Raw genomic sequence first — 14,482 nt, 5'->3', positions numbered from 1 at the left:
ACGCGTTTTCCTCCGCCGCGCCTCCTTGACGCGCGCGTCAGGAAGGGCGCGCTGCTGCTAGTGGTGACGTTTCACATCAAGCCTATGATTGGTCACTGTAACACTTTAATAGTTATATGCTTATTATTATATCAAGACTTAAAATCAAGACATTCTTAATCCTGTTTAACAATTATTTGCAAATCTTAAGCGGGATTATATTTTTGCGCGCACTGATCGCGCATGTCGTGTGCAAATAGTTCGCCGCGGCGGTTGTTGCGCGCGCTGGTATGCGCGCAGCGCGTGGACGCTCGAGCACGCCCCTTTCGGCCATTCCGCACGCTTCGCGCCCTCGTTTTCAGTTCCTATCTTAATGCCGCGCCTTACAGACGCGGGAAACAAGAAGAGATGCCCTTAATTAGTGATCGTTCATGCATGCTCGCCGAGAAACCTCAACTTGAATTGGCAAGTTGTTTTCCAAGGTGCATGGCGACATGAAGTTTTATGATTAACGTAGTGATCGTGGTTCATAACAGCCTCCCAGTTTACCTAATGAGTGCGCGCCGCAGATACCTCAGCGATATCTGCTGAAGTAGCACGTTTGGAGCGATTGTTAAGCATCTTCTGTGTCAACTGATTCGTGTTATTAAACTTGGAGGGACAATTATACAGTATTTAATTAAATAATAATGTATTGCAAAAGTAATTAAAAATAGCAGAACTTACTGCTATATTGAATTTGTTTGGTGACTAGCGGCCACTTGCACCAACATGTGCGCCTCTGAATACGAGGCGGATACGAGGCGTATTTCGGCGAACTTGGACACAATTTCCTCTCTGACCCGCCGCGGTTGCTCAGTGGCTATGGTGTTAGGCTGCTGAGCACGAGGTCGCGGGATCGAATCCCGGCCACGGCGGCCGCCTTTCGATGGGGACGAAATGCGAAAACACCCGTGTACTTAGATTTAGGTGCACGTTAAAGAACCCCAGGTGGTCGAAATTTCCGGAGTCCTCAACTACGGCGTGCCTCATAATCAGAAAGTGGTTTTGGCACGTAAAACCCCATAACTAAAAAAAATTTCCTCTCTTTCTTTTCCTTCAGTGACTCATAAAAAGTTTATGGTTAAGTAAATAATAATCTATACAGAGACGCACAATAAAGCAGTTTTTATTATTACTCCATTCCTTCTTCTTTCTTAACTGTGTTTGCGTGTGGTGTAACATATCTATATTCACAAACACGAAGGCGTAGATCAAGCTTCAGTGGCGGCTGTACGTACTACCAGGGTCATTCAATACAAAAGTATTGAAGAACCTTGGCACTATTTTCACTGGACGTCGACATATACACATCCTTCATTTTTATTATACTGAAACTACTGAAAGCTGGGAACGGACACAATGAACATGCGACTTGTTTACAATTTGTTGATGCAGATCACGGACCGCTTTGTTTTTCCTTTCCTGTTTGCCCAAACTCTTGAAGCAGCCATCCTGCAGCAACAAGTTAGGTGCGGTTGACATAAAGAAGCACGAATCTCCGTAGAGTCGACGAGAAAGCCAGTGACATAAGCTAAATTAAAAAAAAGGCAAGGTCCACAACGATAAAGCACTAATTCAGATGTCTTCTTTTCTTCCTTTTTTTTTTCCGGCAGTCTTAACAAAACGACGACGCAATAACAGTGAGGAACAGAAGGCCGCATGAGGGGAAAAGGCGCGCCGCTGCGCTGTCCGGGCCAACTCGAAAACTTGGAAGAGCTCGCTCGGTCCGTGGTACCCCACTGGTTATCGCGCATGCAGTGATACATGTGATGCAGCTTTTTCAACTGCGAAGTGAGAGCGGTCATTAACAGAACTACAGGACCCAAGTGGTGGGTTCTTGAGGGGGAAAAAAATGCGCTGGAATTTCATTTTTTTTAAACATAAAATGAGTAATGCGTTTTATCACAACATTTGGAGCCCAAATTAAATATACTGCCACAGGAACAGCAATACTCTCTCTCTCTTTTTTTTTTCTTTTAATCAATCACCACCTACAAAACGAGACTTCCGTATCAATCGCAATCTTCGGGAATTGCTAAAGCACGAACATTTATGATACACAGCTGCAATTTCCCACTGTATTTTTTTTTTTTTTCAGAATCCTCTGTCGCCGCTAAAGGCAACATGATGACGCTTAGCGATGATGAAGCTATATGATGAAGCTAGAGAGCTTAAAATTCGTTTTATTTTGCTTTATTATGATTATATTTTTAGAGTTTGTTGCGTTCGTTGTTTCCCGAGTTCTGGGTTGCCGATGTCTTTGAACTGGCCTGTGCACACATAGCGCGCCGACCCTGCTCCTCGCGGCGTTCGTCCAGGAGCGCCCAGAGAACAAGTGCCAGGTTCTCTGTCTCAATGTCTGTCGTGGACGGAAATCCAGTGACGTAGAACGATGACTCAGAGCCGTTATCGTCGCTGCAGCGTCAATGGCGCGTTAAAGATGTCTAGTAGCTCGTGCGTGCGATGGACGTCCGGAGAGGAGCGAACGCGCACGCCAAAGGGGAAGGGGGAGGGACAGTTGCCGACTCTGTGAGCCAGCGAAAAGCAAACGTTCGGCTGCCGGCGTCGTCGACGAAGGCGTGCGTAAATACAAGATAATCCAGCACGGGCACCGAGGTACGGCTGCGGATGTCACTCGATCGGCGGCAATCGCACCGGAACGCGGGCCGGGTGACCTGTGGCACTACAAAAATGGAGCATTGCCGTTGCTTTGACAGCCCCGCCTATCATGAGCCGCATCACTTCCGCAGGCGTTGAAACACCGGGAAACGTTGGCGAACGTAAGCCGTAAGCCACCACGCGCATCGTTGTGTCAGTTGCCCTCGAGCATAGTCCTCGAGCTTCAACATGCTGGCACGTGGTGCGCTTACCTTCCTGTTGGCAAAATATGGTGGTTTGTCATGCTCTGACGTGCTTATTTGCAGTCGACGACGCAGTGTGCGCCACGCAGTAGTTCAATGCGACAGCAAAGTCTTATGAAGTGATAGGCGAAGGATATGAACCCAATATACTCTTATATATAGCGATGTATGTTTCTCACGCCTTGCAGCGCCTGAAGCAGGGCTTGAAGTGGTTAACTAAGGTGTATGCATGCTCTGTAGTTTTGTTCTAGTTTGCTCTTTCTCTATACATCTTTTTCAATTGTGAGTTAAATGTTTTTCATCCTCTCTACTTTGTGTTTTGTTTTGTGTGCGTGGGGAGTCCGTGGTACGATGTATGTATGTATGTATGTATGTATGTATGTATGTATGTATGTATGTATGTATGTATGTATGTATGTATGTATGTATGTATGTATGTATGTATGTATGTATGTATGTATGTATGTATGTATGTGATACAAGGGACCGAGGCTTCCAACTGCGGTAATTAAAACTGTTCAGAACCGCACTTTCCTATTTGCATTCCTGCTTCAGTAGTCCGAAAGAGAATAAGTGGTTCGAGATAAAATTGTATCTTAAAATACATTATAACTCAACATATAAGTAGGGTATGTTCTTACGTGTCCTTAAGTAGAACCGCGATTTCAACAAACGCAAGCACAAAGCCTGTTCGACATTTAGCTAGCTCTCTTCATATGTGTTGTAATAGTTGTCAGTAGTGACTGCGCTATCACTACCAATATATAGGCTTGCAGTACGAATTATATATTTGAAACATACTGTGCAGTATTAATTTTTTCACACTGTTAATGTTTTCTTTTTCTACTCAGGCTGCATTATCTTGGGGAATGCTTCATAGAAAGACGAAAGTTCGAATTATCCGAAGGCTTGTTTTAAATAATTTATTCTTAAATGCATTTATAATATGATGGACCAACCGAAATTTGCAGGTTTTTTTGACATGATCGGAATTTCAATTTATACTATAGTTTATACAGCGCCGCAGCGAATGCATGCATGAACTTTCGCAACGCAACGATCGACCATTGCACAGCGTTTTTCGCCGACAGAACTGCATAAGAAGAAAGCGCTGACGTACGGCTACGTACGAATGTGGCTCTCGGTTATTACGTCACTACTGTTAAGGGAATGCGCGGTCCGTGGCCTTGGCTTTCCGCAGGATATCGCCTTTTGGGCGAGGCGGCGACGCTGAATGTACATGGAGAAACACGCGATGCATCCAGCACAATGCGTGCCAGTGCGTGCGCCTGTCCTGGTTCACGACGCGGCTACTGACTCACAATTTTACGGATGCGAGGAGTCATGCAATTACAAAAGGCCTCCTTGACGTCTTTCCGTTTATCTTTTTGCGCAGGCTCTCTTCAGAGGGCGACCCGTTGACCGATGCATACGCAGAGTGAGTGACGCGGCTGCCGTACGGTTGTGCCAACTGCCGTTCTGTTTTCATTCTAATACGCCGCAACATTGCCCTCCCCCCCCTCTTTCTTATTTCGGGAAAGTTGGCGGGGTCCGCAAGCAAATGAAGTCAACCGCCCACGACTTTCGCCTCGCGTCGAGTTAAGTGGGCGTTCGCGGGGCTGTCGTAGTAAACAGGCCGATCGTGTTCGCTGGTGGACAAGTTTCGTTCTCGACACGCGACCTCAAGTTTACTGCGGCAAAGACCTCTCGCAACCCAAGCAGCGTGTGCTTGACGCCCGATGGGTTTGTAAAACACGCCGCTGCGGACGAGTTTCTACTGCATTCTGCAACCGAGGTTTCAGGTTCAGAAACTTCACGTCTCCTCATCGATTTCTTAAGAGAGACTGGTTTGATGGACATATGGTGAAACCCTTCAGCGGTATTGTAAGAGACGCTCGGGCGGACCAATTGCCGGCCTTGTTCGCCAGGCTAAACGCGCCTGTTGCTACAATTCACCACCACCACCACCACCACCACATTCCCCCGTCACCGCATGCATGCATTGAGGACCACCTGCAGAAGTTTGCGTATTGTAGAAGCAGATGCGGGTTCAGTTCGTTCGTGAGCGCCTTGGAGGCCGCAATGAAACGCTCCCTGGAATTTGCTCAGCCTATGCGTTCTTGACAACCGACGCAACACAAAAGGTACTTTGCCTTCATCTGGCTCGCGTTGTTGTCAATAGCGTACGAAGCACCAACTCTCCCAGTGGCGGTAGCCCAGTGACTATATGGTGTCACGCTGCTCAGCTCGAGGTTGAGGGTTCGATCCCGACCGCGGCGTCGGCATTCCGATGGAAGCAGGATGCAAAAACGCCCCTGTACCGTGCACTCGGCTGTACGTTAAAGGACCCTAGGTGGTCAGAATTAATCCTGAGCCACCCACTAGGCATGCCTCACGTAATAAGATCGTGTTTTTGGCACCTAAAACCCCAGAAATTAATTTTCAACCAACTCGCCCAAGCTTATATACATTTGTGAATTCTCTGGAGACCACTTTAGTGTGTCATTCCACTGCCGCCGCTATATTGAAAACGCGGAGCTGTCAACACGAACTTTCGCTTACATTTGGTATAACTAAGTAAACGCACTTTATACAGCTTCAAACACGTCCGTGGAAATGTTTTGCCGTTCGCAGGATAGCTGTAACGGCATACATGCTGCATACAGCTAGCTGACCTACGACTACGGCACTGCAGGGTTTTGTAGTCTTTATAGTCGCTAAATAAAACAGAAAAAATGAAAAAAGAACGATACTCTGCTGTAAGTTCGTTTGCGTGAACCACACGCGAGTTGGTCGCACTTGTGCGTATATACAGAAAAGGCAGGGGCGGCTGACGCACAGCTGCACATTTCACGAAGCCATGAATACCTTACCAAGTTTGCGGCTCTGAATCACACTGTCGCCGTTCAGGCGGTTGACGTTACCTGATAAACCCACTCGCGCAGATAATAGCGTTTGCGTCAGACCGACACATACATATTATACGGGTTAGCGAATGTTTCATATTTCGGCCGGATCAGGTATTCCTTATCTCCATTCCGAATAGAATAGTTTTTGCTATTCGATTTGTATTCTATTCGAGAATATGACATTCGATGTTTTCGAATGCTGGGCGAGGTACAGTCTGTACAGTTACTAGAGCACATGCGAGTGTGTTTGCCTCGTGCAGGCAACGCATGAAAGATTACCGAAATGCACACTGCAGGCACCTTGCATGTGTCGCTCGTTCACGACATCCTCCATTGAGCGTGTCTCCCTAGACATTCATCTCCCTTGAAATACAGCTACATGCTTGTGTGAGAAGCAAATTAGTTTAAGTTTTTCCTACGCCCCTTCTCTCTCTCTCTCTCTCTCTCTCTCTCTCTCTCTCTCTCTATATATATATATATATATATATATATATATATATATATATATATATATATATATATATATATGTGTGTGTGTGTGTGTGTGTGTGTGTGTGTGTGTGTGTGTGTGTGTGTGTGTGTGTGTGTGTGTGTGTAATTTTAATACTGAAACTTCCCTAGTTAAAGATCCCTAATCACAGAGCGTCAGGCACACTCGATTTGCTTTTGTCGGATTCATGTAACCACCGTGTAACGCCACCACATGTTGCGTTGCGCCATGGGCTCAGCGGTTGAACATGTGCCACGAAGCGTGCTGCTCTGCACGCGAACCACGGGCTGGCCGATCCCGATCAGTGACACCACTCACTGCGTGGTTCGCGCCGCGGGCGCTGCGTGCGCCCTTGGCTCGGCCAGCCCCTCGTCCGGGCGCGCGCGCGGGCGGCGGCTCTGACGTCAGCGCGAGGTGAGGGTCCGCCATGCGCCTCACGCGGTTCCTTGGCCCACTTGTCAGCTGCGCGGCAGCGCGTATTTATGGCCTGCAATGCAGGGCCGCGCCCCACTCGGAGAAAACTCTCTGCTTGCGGCGCTACGCTGAAGCTCCACGCACCGCCAGCCACGTTCTAGACGCCGGCGTGGCTTTTCTTTCTCCCTTTGCCAAGAACCGCTGCCATTTCAGATATTCCGCACGAATGGCGCTGCAACTTCACAAGCCTGGTTGACGGAAGGCTTGCACGTGCAACCACCCGCGACGTCACCGTTACGAGGGCAGCTTTGACAGGTCGTCATGCACATGCATGGTACGAATGCGCGCTAGGTGATGACTATCAGAATTGTTTACAGGGCAGCATTCTGTTGCGAAACGATTGGTTAACGCCCTTTACATAACGCTTCAGGGTATAAAGTACTAGATAATCCCGCAGGAAACGTACTTTTTCTTGGAAAATTCCACTGATCACGCCAGCGCAAAAATCAAACTTTACGGTGTAATGGCGAACAGCCGTTGCCAAACCTCTGAACAGTGGTTAACTTCTCGGAGTAATGAGACATTTCGGCGTCGAAACAATCAGAATAAGGCTGAGTGATTTGCCAGTCCGCACGATGGGTCCTCTCTATGTAACGTCGCGGTGATCGGTGATTTTAAGACATCGGTTATTTTTGTGAGAGCGGCGTGTGGGGCTGCTGCATAATTGCGGCGTCTCGCAAGCGTGCAGGACGCGGACTCAAAAACGTAGAACACGTGTGATCGCGTGATTGGAAAGACGCGACTGTCCAACGCTACATTGCGCAGGTGTCGCGCTAATGCGAGTTCCACGAATTCGTGGCGATGTTGCAACCTTTTTCACCGAGGTATTTGCTGCGCGTAAACACACGTGCCCGAACGCGATGCGCTTACTCGGAACGGCTCTCGAATGCGGCAACCTGCTCTACACAGCCGCACAACAGCCAGCAACATGAATATTAATCTGTCTTAAATAAGAAAATAAATAAAAATATATATAGCACTACTCTACGCGTGCGGAGATTATGAGTCTTCCAATGCATGCGAATGCAAATAAAATGGCACCTATTGTGAAACCAAAGAACTTTGATCGGAGCATTGCATGCAACGGCAGCTATGCAAGTAGATTCTGCTCGTTGATGAGAATGACCGGTCAGTGTATGAGAGAAAAAAAAAAATCTACAAGGTGCCGCCGTAGTAGCAACCAAATATATGTTCAACGAAACAACGAACAAACAAAGAACCGAGAACAACTTTTCTTCTATTGTTACAATAAAGGCCTTCTCAGTATAACATTCGTCTTCACTTGTCCCGTCTAATCCTATATAACTAACTGGCTCGAGTAGTGTGGAAAAAGGTACTGCTTGTTTCACCAAGGGCGCTACACTGCACCGTCGTGAACGTACTGACTATGTCGATTGTGGTGGTGGTGTCATGGGGCGGAAAATACAGAAGCAAAGGTAGGAAACTAAGTACATACATCATTTGTGACATGTAGGAATGTTTTAGCTACGCATCGCATTCGCATGTGCCAAACTTCAGAAACCTTACGGGGCTCCTGAAATATAAAGGAAAAAAAAATACTCCGTTAGAGGAATCGGGGTTGTCACGAATTGCCAAGTCCATTCAGTGCACAAAACCTTGAAATCCGTCTAGAGTCTTTGATATAATATGTGGCATGCGAATAATAAATGTTCGTAAGAGGACGGGGTAATAGAATTATTCCGCAGAGGCATCGGCAAAAGGCTCCGTAGAGGGCGGTGTAGTGTATGCAATCCGGCACTATGTACCCCTCACACCAAAGTTCCTCACAACATGCCCCTTATAGCTCGCCCACAAACGACCCTCACAAGACATGCCGCTTTCAGCACAACAAAACCAGAGATTGTTTTTCTGAGTCACACTCAGGTCAGGGCATCTCGGACGTTCCCTGATGACCAGAAAAGCGATCGCGTCGCCTTGAGCGCAGCAAGAGCGCTTTTAACGCCACGGCCAGTCCCCGGGAAACGAGGCGGCAGACCTTGGACGAACGCGCGGTCCACAACTGTACGTGGCGCTCGGAAAAAATGTTGGCATTGCGAAGCGTCTCACACTGCGAACGTTGCATACCCGTATACGTGGAGATCGCCGTGCACCTATCTCAGCTAAGGCTTTCTTGCCGCCCTTCCCATATTTTTCTCTAAGGCTGACAGCTGCAGCACTTGGACGCGTGTCTCGTTGGAACGCATCGCACACGCTTCGCGCCGCTCGGGCGCCCTCTTCCTTTCTGCACGCGCGCCAGTCGCCGAATGGTGCGTGCACACCGCTGGGCCCGCATTCCCGCCGCCGGTATTCGTTTCTTTATACTAAACGACGAGGACCCGGAAGAGAGAAGCCTTGCGTGCCGCCTTTTGAGCAGTCCCCATGTTGCGATTTGCCTACGAACAAACGCTCTCTGGTAGGCTTGCGCGAAGCAAAGTGACGCAAGGGGACGTTGCACGAAAGCTCATCTACGATGAGGAAAGTTGGAGCAAGCGCAAGAGAGGTATGAAACGGAGTTGGCGAACGCTAGCCAGAAGAAGAAGCCAATGAAGTTTCGTGTTCCTCTTAATTGCGTAATCCTTTACGCTACAGCCTCGACCGGCTTCTTCACCATACTTTCCTCACAATAAAGCAATTGTTGCCGTGCTATTTTTTCCCCCCTTTTTTTTTTCCTGTTTTCAAGCCCCGTTCTTCGATACTTGTGACGATCCCGGAAAAGCTAGCATCACATCCTCGTGATTAAATTTAGATATGGCTATTATTTCGACTATTTCAATTTTGGCTGTTAGCCCGACACTGACGGCTGATGACGAAGTCAAGGTCGTCGCCCGTTCAGCACCTGGCGTAGATATTAGTCATTTCCGGTCATATTATTGGTCTGAATATTATTGTCGCTTCTGAAACACTCAAATTTTCGACATTTCTTAGCCGGTCGTTTCTAGAGACATATCTACCCAAGCTTCAGAGGGTCGTGAAAACCATGAGGAAATTCTGAATCTCAGATACACAAGTGAACCTAACGTGGAATTTGCCACAAAGACCACGACCGCTATATACACAGTACAATGACCGAAGGATAGGATCGTAAGGAAAACACGGCATTATCGAATAATGTATGAAAGCTCGTATATTATTCCGACAAAAGGTTGATGGAACGCGGGAAGGATGGGATGCCCGGAGTTTAGATGAGGCATTAAGATTGTACTGTCGTGCAGCGCTTATTACAGCCCTGGTTGGATATGACGCCCTGCAAACTGTTTTAATAGTTAATAAGCCCAATGCACAAAGCCAGTTCACTCGCTTAGTAACACAGACGAAACGTGAGAGAAAATTTAGCTGAAATAATATTATCTCTGGTTATGACAAACGCGGAGAAATACGAAAAACTAACTAAAGATGGGCGGTGATTATGAACCTTTACCAATGAGTCAGGCGTTCAATTCTACTTCAATTCCTTTCAAGTTTGGCCCGTTCTGCGCTCCCCCCCCCCCCCATGTCAACCTTCACGCTTCTTAATCAGCGCGAAAACAACGGAAGACACAGATGTACAAGGACGCAGGACGAGCGCTGTCTAACAATTGAAATTTATTGAACAACACGCTCGAAAAAGAAAACACGCGAAAAAAATTATACCTGCGTTGCGGAGGAAACCAACTTGCTGCGCACGCAGGTAGTTGGTTTTACCGCGTTTTCTTTTTCGAGTGTTTTATTCAAGAAATTTCCGTTGCTAGACAGCGCTCGTCCTGTGTCCCTCGACCTCTGTCTCTTCCGTTTTTTTTTTTCGTTTCCGTTTTTCCGTTTTTCGCGCTGAATTAATAAGTATGCATCCTTTCCACCTCGCCTACCTTATCATCATAATCATCATAATCATCATCATCATCATCATCATCATCATCATCATCATCAGCCTGGTTACGCCCACTGCAGGGCAAAGGCCTCTCCCATACTTCTCCAACTACCCCGGTCATGTACTAATTGTGGCCATGTTGTCCCTGCAAACTTCTTAATCTCATCCGCCCACCTAACCTTCTGCCGCCCCCTGCTACGCTTCCCTTCCCTTGGAATCCAGTCCGTAACCCTTAATGACCATCGGTTATCTTCCCTCCTCCTTACATCTCCTGCCCATGCCCCATTTCTTTTTCTTGATTTCAACTAAGATGTCATTAACTCGCGTTTGTTCCCTCGCCCAATCTGCTCTTTTCTTATCCCTTAACGTTACACCCATCATTCTTCTTTCCATAGCTCGTTGCGTCGTCCTCAATTTAAGCAGAACCCTTTTCGTAAGCCTCCAGGTTTCTGCCCCATACGTGAGTACTGGTAAGACACAGCTGTTATATACTTTTCTCTTGAGGGATAGTGGCAACCTGCCGTTCATTATTTGAGAATGCCTGCCAAACGCACCCCATGTAGCCCATTCTTGTTCTTCTGATTATTTCAGTCTCATGATCCGGATCCGCGGTCACTACCTGCCCTAAGTAGAGGGATTCCCTTACCACTTCCAGTGCCTCGCTACCTATCGTAAACTGCTGTTCTCTTCCGAGACTGTTAAACATTACTTTAGTTCTCTGCAGATTAATTTTTAGACCCATCCTTCTGCTTTGCCTCTCCAGGTCAGTGAGCATGCATTGCAATTGGTCCCCTGAGTTACTAAGCAAGGCAATATCAATATCATCAGCGAATCTCAAGTTACTAAGGTATTCTCCCTTAACTCTTCCCCAATTCTTCCCACTCCAGGTCTCTGAATACCTCCTGTAAACACGCTGTGAATAGTATTGGAGAGATCGTATCTCCCTGCCTGACGCCTTTCTTTATTGGGATTTTGTTGCTTTCTTTATGGAGGACTACGGTGGCTGTGGAGCCGCTATAGATATCTTTCAGTATATTTACATATGGCTCGTCTACACCCTGATTCCGTAGTGCCTCCATGACTGCTGAGGTTTAGACCGAATCAAACGCTTTTTCGTAATCAATGAAAGCTATATATAAGGGTTGGTTATATTCCGCACATTTCTCTATCACCTGATTGATAGTGTGAATATGGTCTATTGTTGAGTAGCCTTTACGGAATCACTTTATGTCAACCTTATACGTTTATACCGCCATACTGTAATGCAAGTTCTGCTTTATTGCCCTACCTTCGTTTCACTCTGACAAAACCCCGGGAAACGCATATATGCAAATAGCAGTCGTTTCCCCATTGCTCACGCGCAGCAGCCGCTCTGCGCTTGAGTCAGCCCCCCGCCGAAGTAGCAAAGGCGACATTCGCGAAACGCGGCCAGGAGGTAACGTTGAAACACACGTGCTGCGGTCGTTTGCGGCAACATGCCGCCGTTGCAAGCTGGAGCGCCGGAGCGTTCGTCGCTCAACCGTTTTAGCTCAGTCCCTCCTCGCTCCCTCCGCGCGCTGCATCGAAGCCGAGCGCGTGGCCGCTGTTTGTTGGACTGACATCAGGTCAGTGAGCGTCATGGATGTGCTGTCTTCAATCGATTCTATTAAAGTATGGGTATCCTCTTGCGGAGAAGGCCAGTTCACGCACGTTGTGGTTTGCGGCGGTGCAAACCGTCGACACTTAATATTCTTGACCTCAGACTGAGCGGCATCGCACGCATAGAAACGCCTTGCGGCTGCGATGCGACTGCCAGGGGGCGATCAGCGCCGACGGCAGCTAGGCGTCGTTGGGCGGGAGCTCGCTGAAAGCCACTATGGGTGAAAGCGGATGTGCCGCGCCGCCGCCGCTGGGCCATTAGCCAGCCAGCGTGACTTCCGACGGCTTCTTCTTATAGTGCCTTGCGGAAAACCGGGCGCACTCGCTTGTGGGGTTCGCTTTGCTGCCACCGGCGCCATCCGCAGCGTCCCGCTTGCAGAGTGCGGTGAAACCGGGCTGTATTATATACATATACACACACTCGGCAGAGGAAACAATAGGGGATTATGGCCAACCGGGAATGCGGCGCATGTGGCAGCGAATAACGCTGGATTCGGCGCACTTACGCCAGCGCGCTAGGTTGCGGTGGTAGTTCTGTACTCAAGCGCTGAAGTTCCGAGCCAGGGCGTCGTACCGTTACCGGAGTCCTTCCCAACCATGCACCCTCTAACGTTGTTTTATTCGGACCATTCAATTTAATACCAACAGTTCAGGAGATGCTCTCTCCGGAAATACTATTAAGAAATGGGGAATGATAAAGTAAAATCCTCTCTCAACCTCAACCATGGGAAGAGAGTTGCAAACAGCGAATTTATGACGGCGATAAAGAAAGTTGGCACACGAAGACAAGCCTACAAAAATTTAACAATCCGCATGCTTGTCGACTCGCATGTGGAGCCAGGGAGTTTTTCGATCCTCGAGCGCATACTTGAGAGGTGTGTCGAGAGACGCTGAGCAAAGTTTGTCAGCCCTGAGAAGTCTATAGAGTTTTTCGATCCTTATCTCAACGGGGCCCACTGTTGCCTGTGTGACAGGAGTATTAGTCGGCATGAACGGAGACGGATGCACAGCTGCATATCGGCATCCGATCCGTTGGTGGTGCCCTGTCAGGTCGGCTGCACCGGTTTCAGAGAGCACAGCACATACTCGCTCACACCCTCTGAAAACTGAGGACATGCCCTGCTCCGTCATACTTACATATCTTAAATCAAGGCTTCAGCCCATATACTGTGAACTGCCGTCCGACACGATTTTCTGTTATTGATACAAAAGTAAACGAGATGCGCACGCTGTCATCAGCTTTCAATGGATACCTGCTGACCTGGACAATACCGATAACGAAAGAATAGATGCACTCGCGTGCGAAGCACTGTGGAAGTTCCCGGGAAACCCGACAGCAAAAGGGTTATCAACTCCTCAAAACGATAACTCGCTGCGCCCTTACAATCGCTCTAGGCACCACCGCACGACTCTACCTGTATACTTATAGGCAGAACTTATGTCTCCCAGTGCTCGGAGGGTGCGGGGAGTCCCTCATGCATGCATGAGCTTCTCTCTCTCTCTCGCGCGCGCGCATGTGTGTGTGTGTGTGTGTGTGTGTGTGTGTGTGTGTGTGTGTGTGTGTGTGTGTGTGTGTGTGTGTGTGTGTGTGTGTGTGTGTGTGTGTGTGTGTGTGTGTGTGTGTGTGTGTGTGTGTGTGTGTGTGTGTGTGTGTGTGTGTGTGTGTGTGTGTGTGTGTGTGTGTGTGTGTGTGTGTGTGTGTGTGTGTGTGTGTGTGTGTGTGTGTGTGTGTGTGTGTGTGTGTGTGTGTGTGTGTGTGTGTGTGTGTGTGTGTGTGTGTGTGTGTGTGTGTGTGTGTGTGTGTGTGTGTGTGTGTGTGTGTGTGTGTGTGTGTGTGTGTGTGTGTGTGTGTGTGTGTGTGTGTGTGTGTGTGTGTGTGTGTGTGTGTGTGTGTGTGTGTGTGTGTGTGTGTGTGTGTGTGTGTGTGTGTGTGTGTGTGTGTGTGTGTGTGTGTGTGTGTGTGTGTGTGTGTGTGTGTGTGTGTGTGTGTGTGTGTGTGTGTGTGTGTGTGTGTGTGTGTGTGTGTGTGTGTGTGTGTGTGTGTGTGTGTGTGTGTGTGTGTGTGTGTGTGTGTGTGTGTGTGTGTGTGTGTGTGTGTGTGTGTGTGTGTGTGTGTGTGTGTGTGTGTGTGTGTGTGTGTGTGTGTGTGTGTGTGTGTGTGTGTGTGTGTGTGTGTGTGTGTGTGTGTGTGTGTGTGTGTGTGTGTGTGTGTGTGTGTGTGTGTGTGTGTGTGTGTGTGTGTGTG

General features: G+C 48.2%; 1 long non-coding RNA gene across 1 annotated transcript in view; it reads left to right on the top strand.

The window, feature by feature from the left end:
* The first annotated feature begins 12,049 nt into the window (after positions 1–12,049).
* LOC129388195 (uncharacterized) overlaps positions 12,050–14,482 on the top strand; it is a 19,441-nt gene continuing 17,008 nt past the window's right edge. Inside the window, exon 1 of the long non-coding RNA XR_008615227.1 lies at positions 12,050–12,203. This is a non-coding gene — a long non-coding RNA (uncharacterized lncRNA). The remainder of the gene's footprint in view (positions 12,204–14,482) is intronic.

Source organism: Dermacentor andersoni, chromosome 1, assembly GCF_023375885.2.
Source record: "Dermacentor andersoni chromosome 1, qqDerAnde1_hic_scaffold, whole genome shotgun sequence".
Taxonomy (NCBI): Eukaryota; Metazoa; Arthropoda; class Arachnida; order Ixodida; family Ixodidae; genus Dermacentor; species Dermacentor andersoni.
The sequence above is the reverse complement of the archived record's forward strand: the minus strand, read 5'-3'. Positions and strand labels throughout refer to the sequence as shown.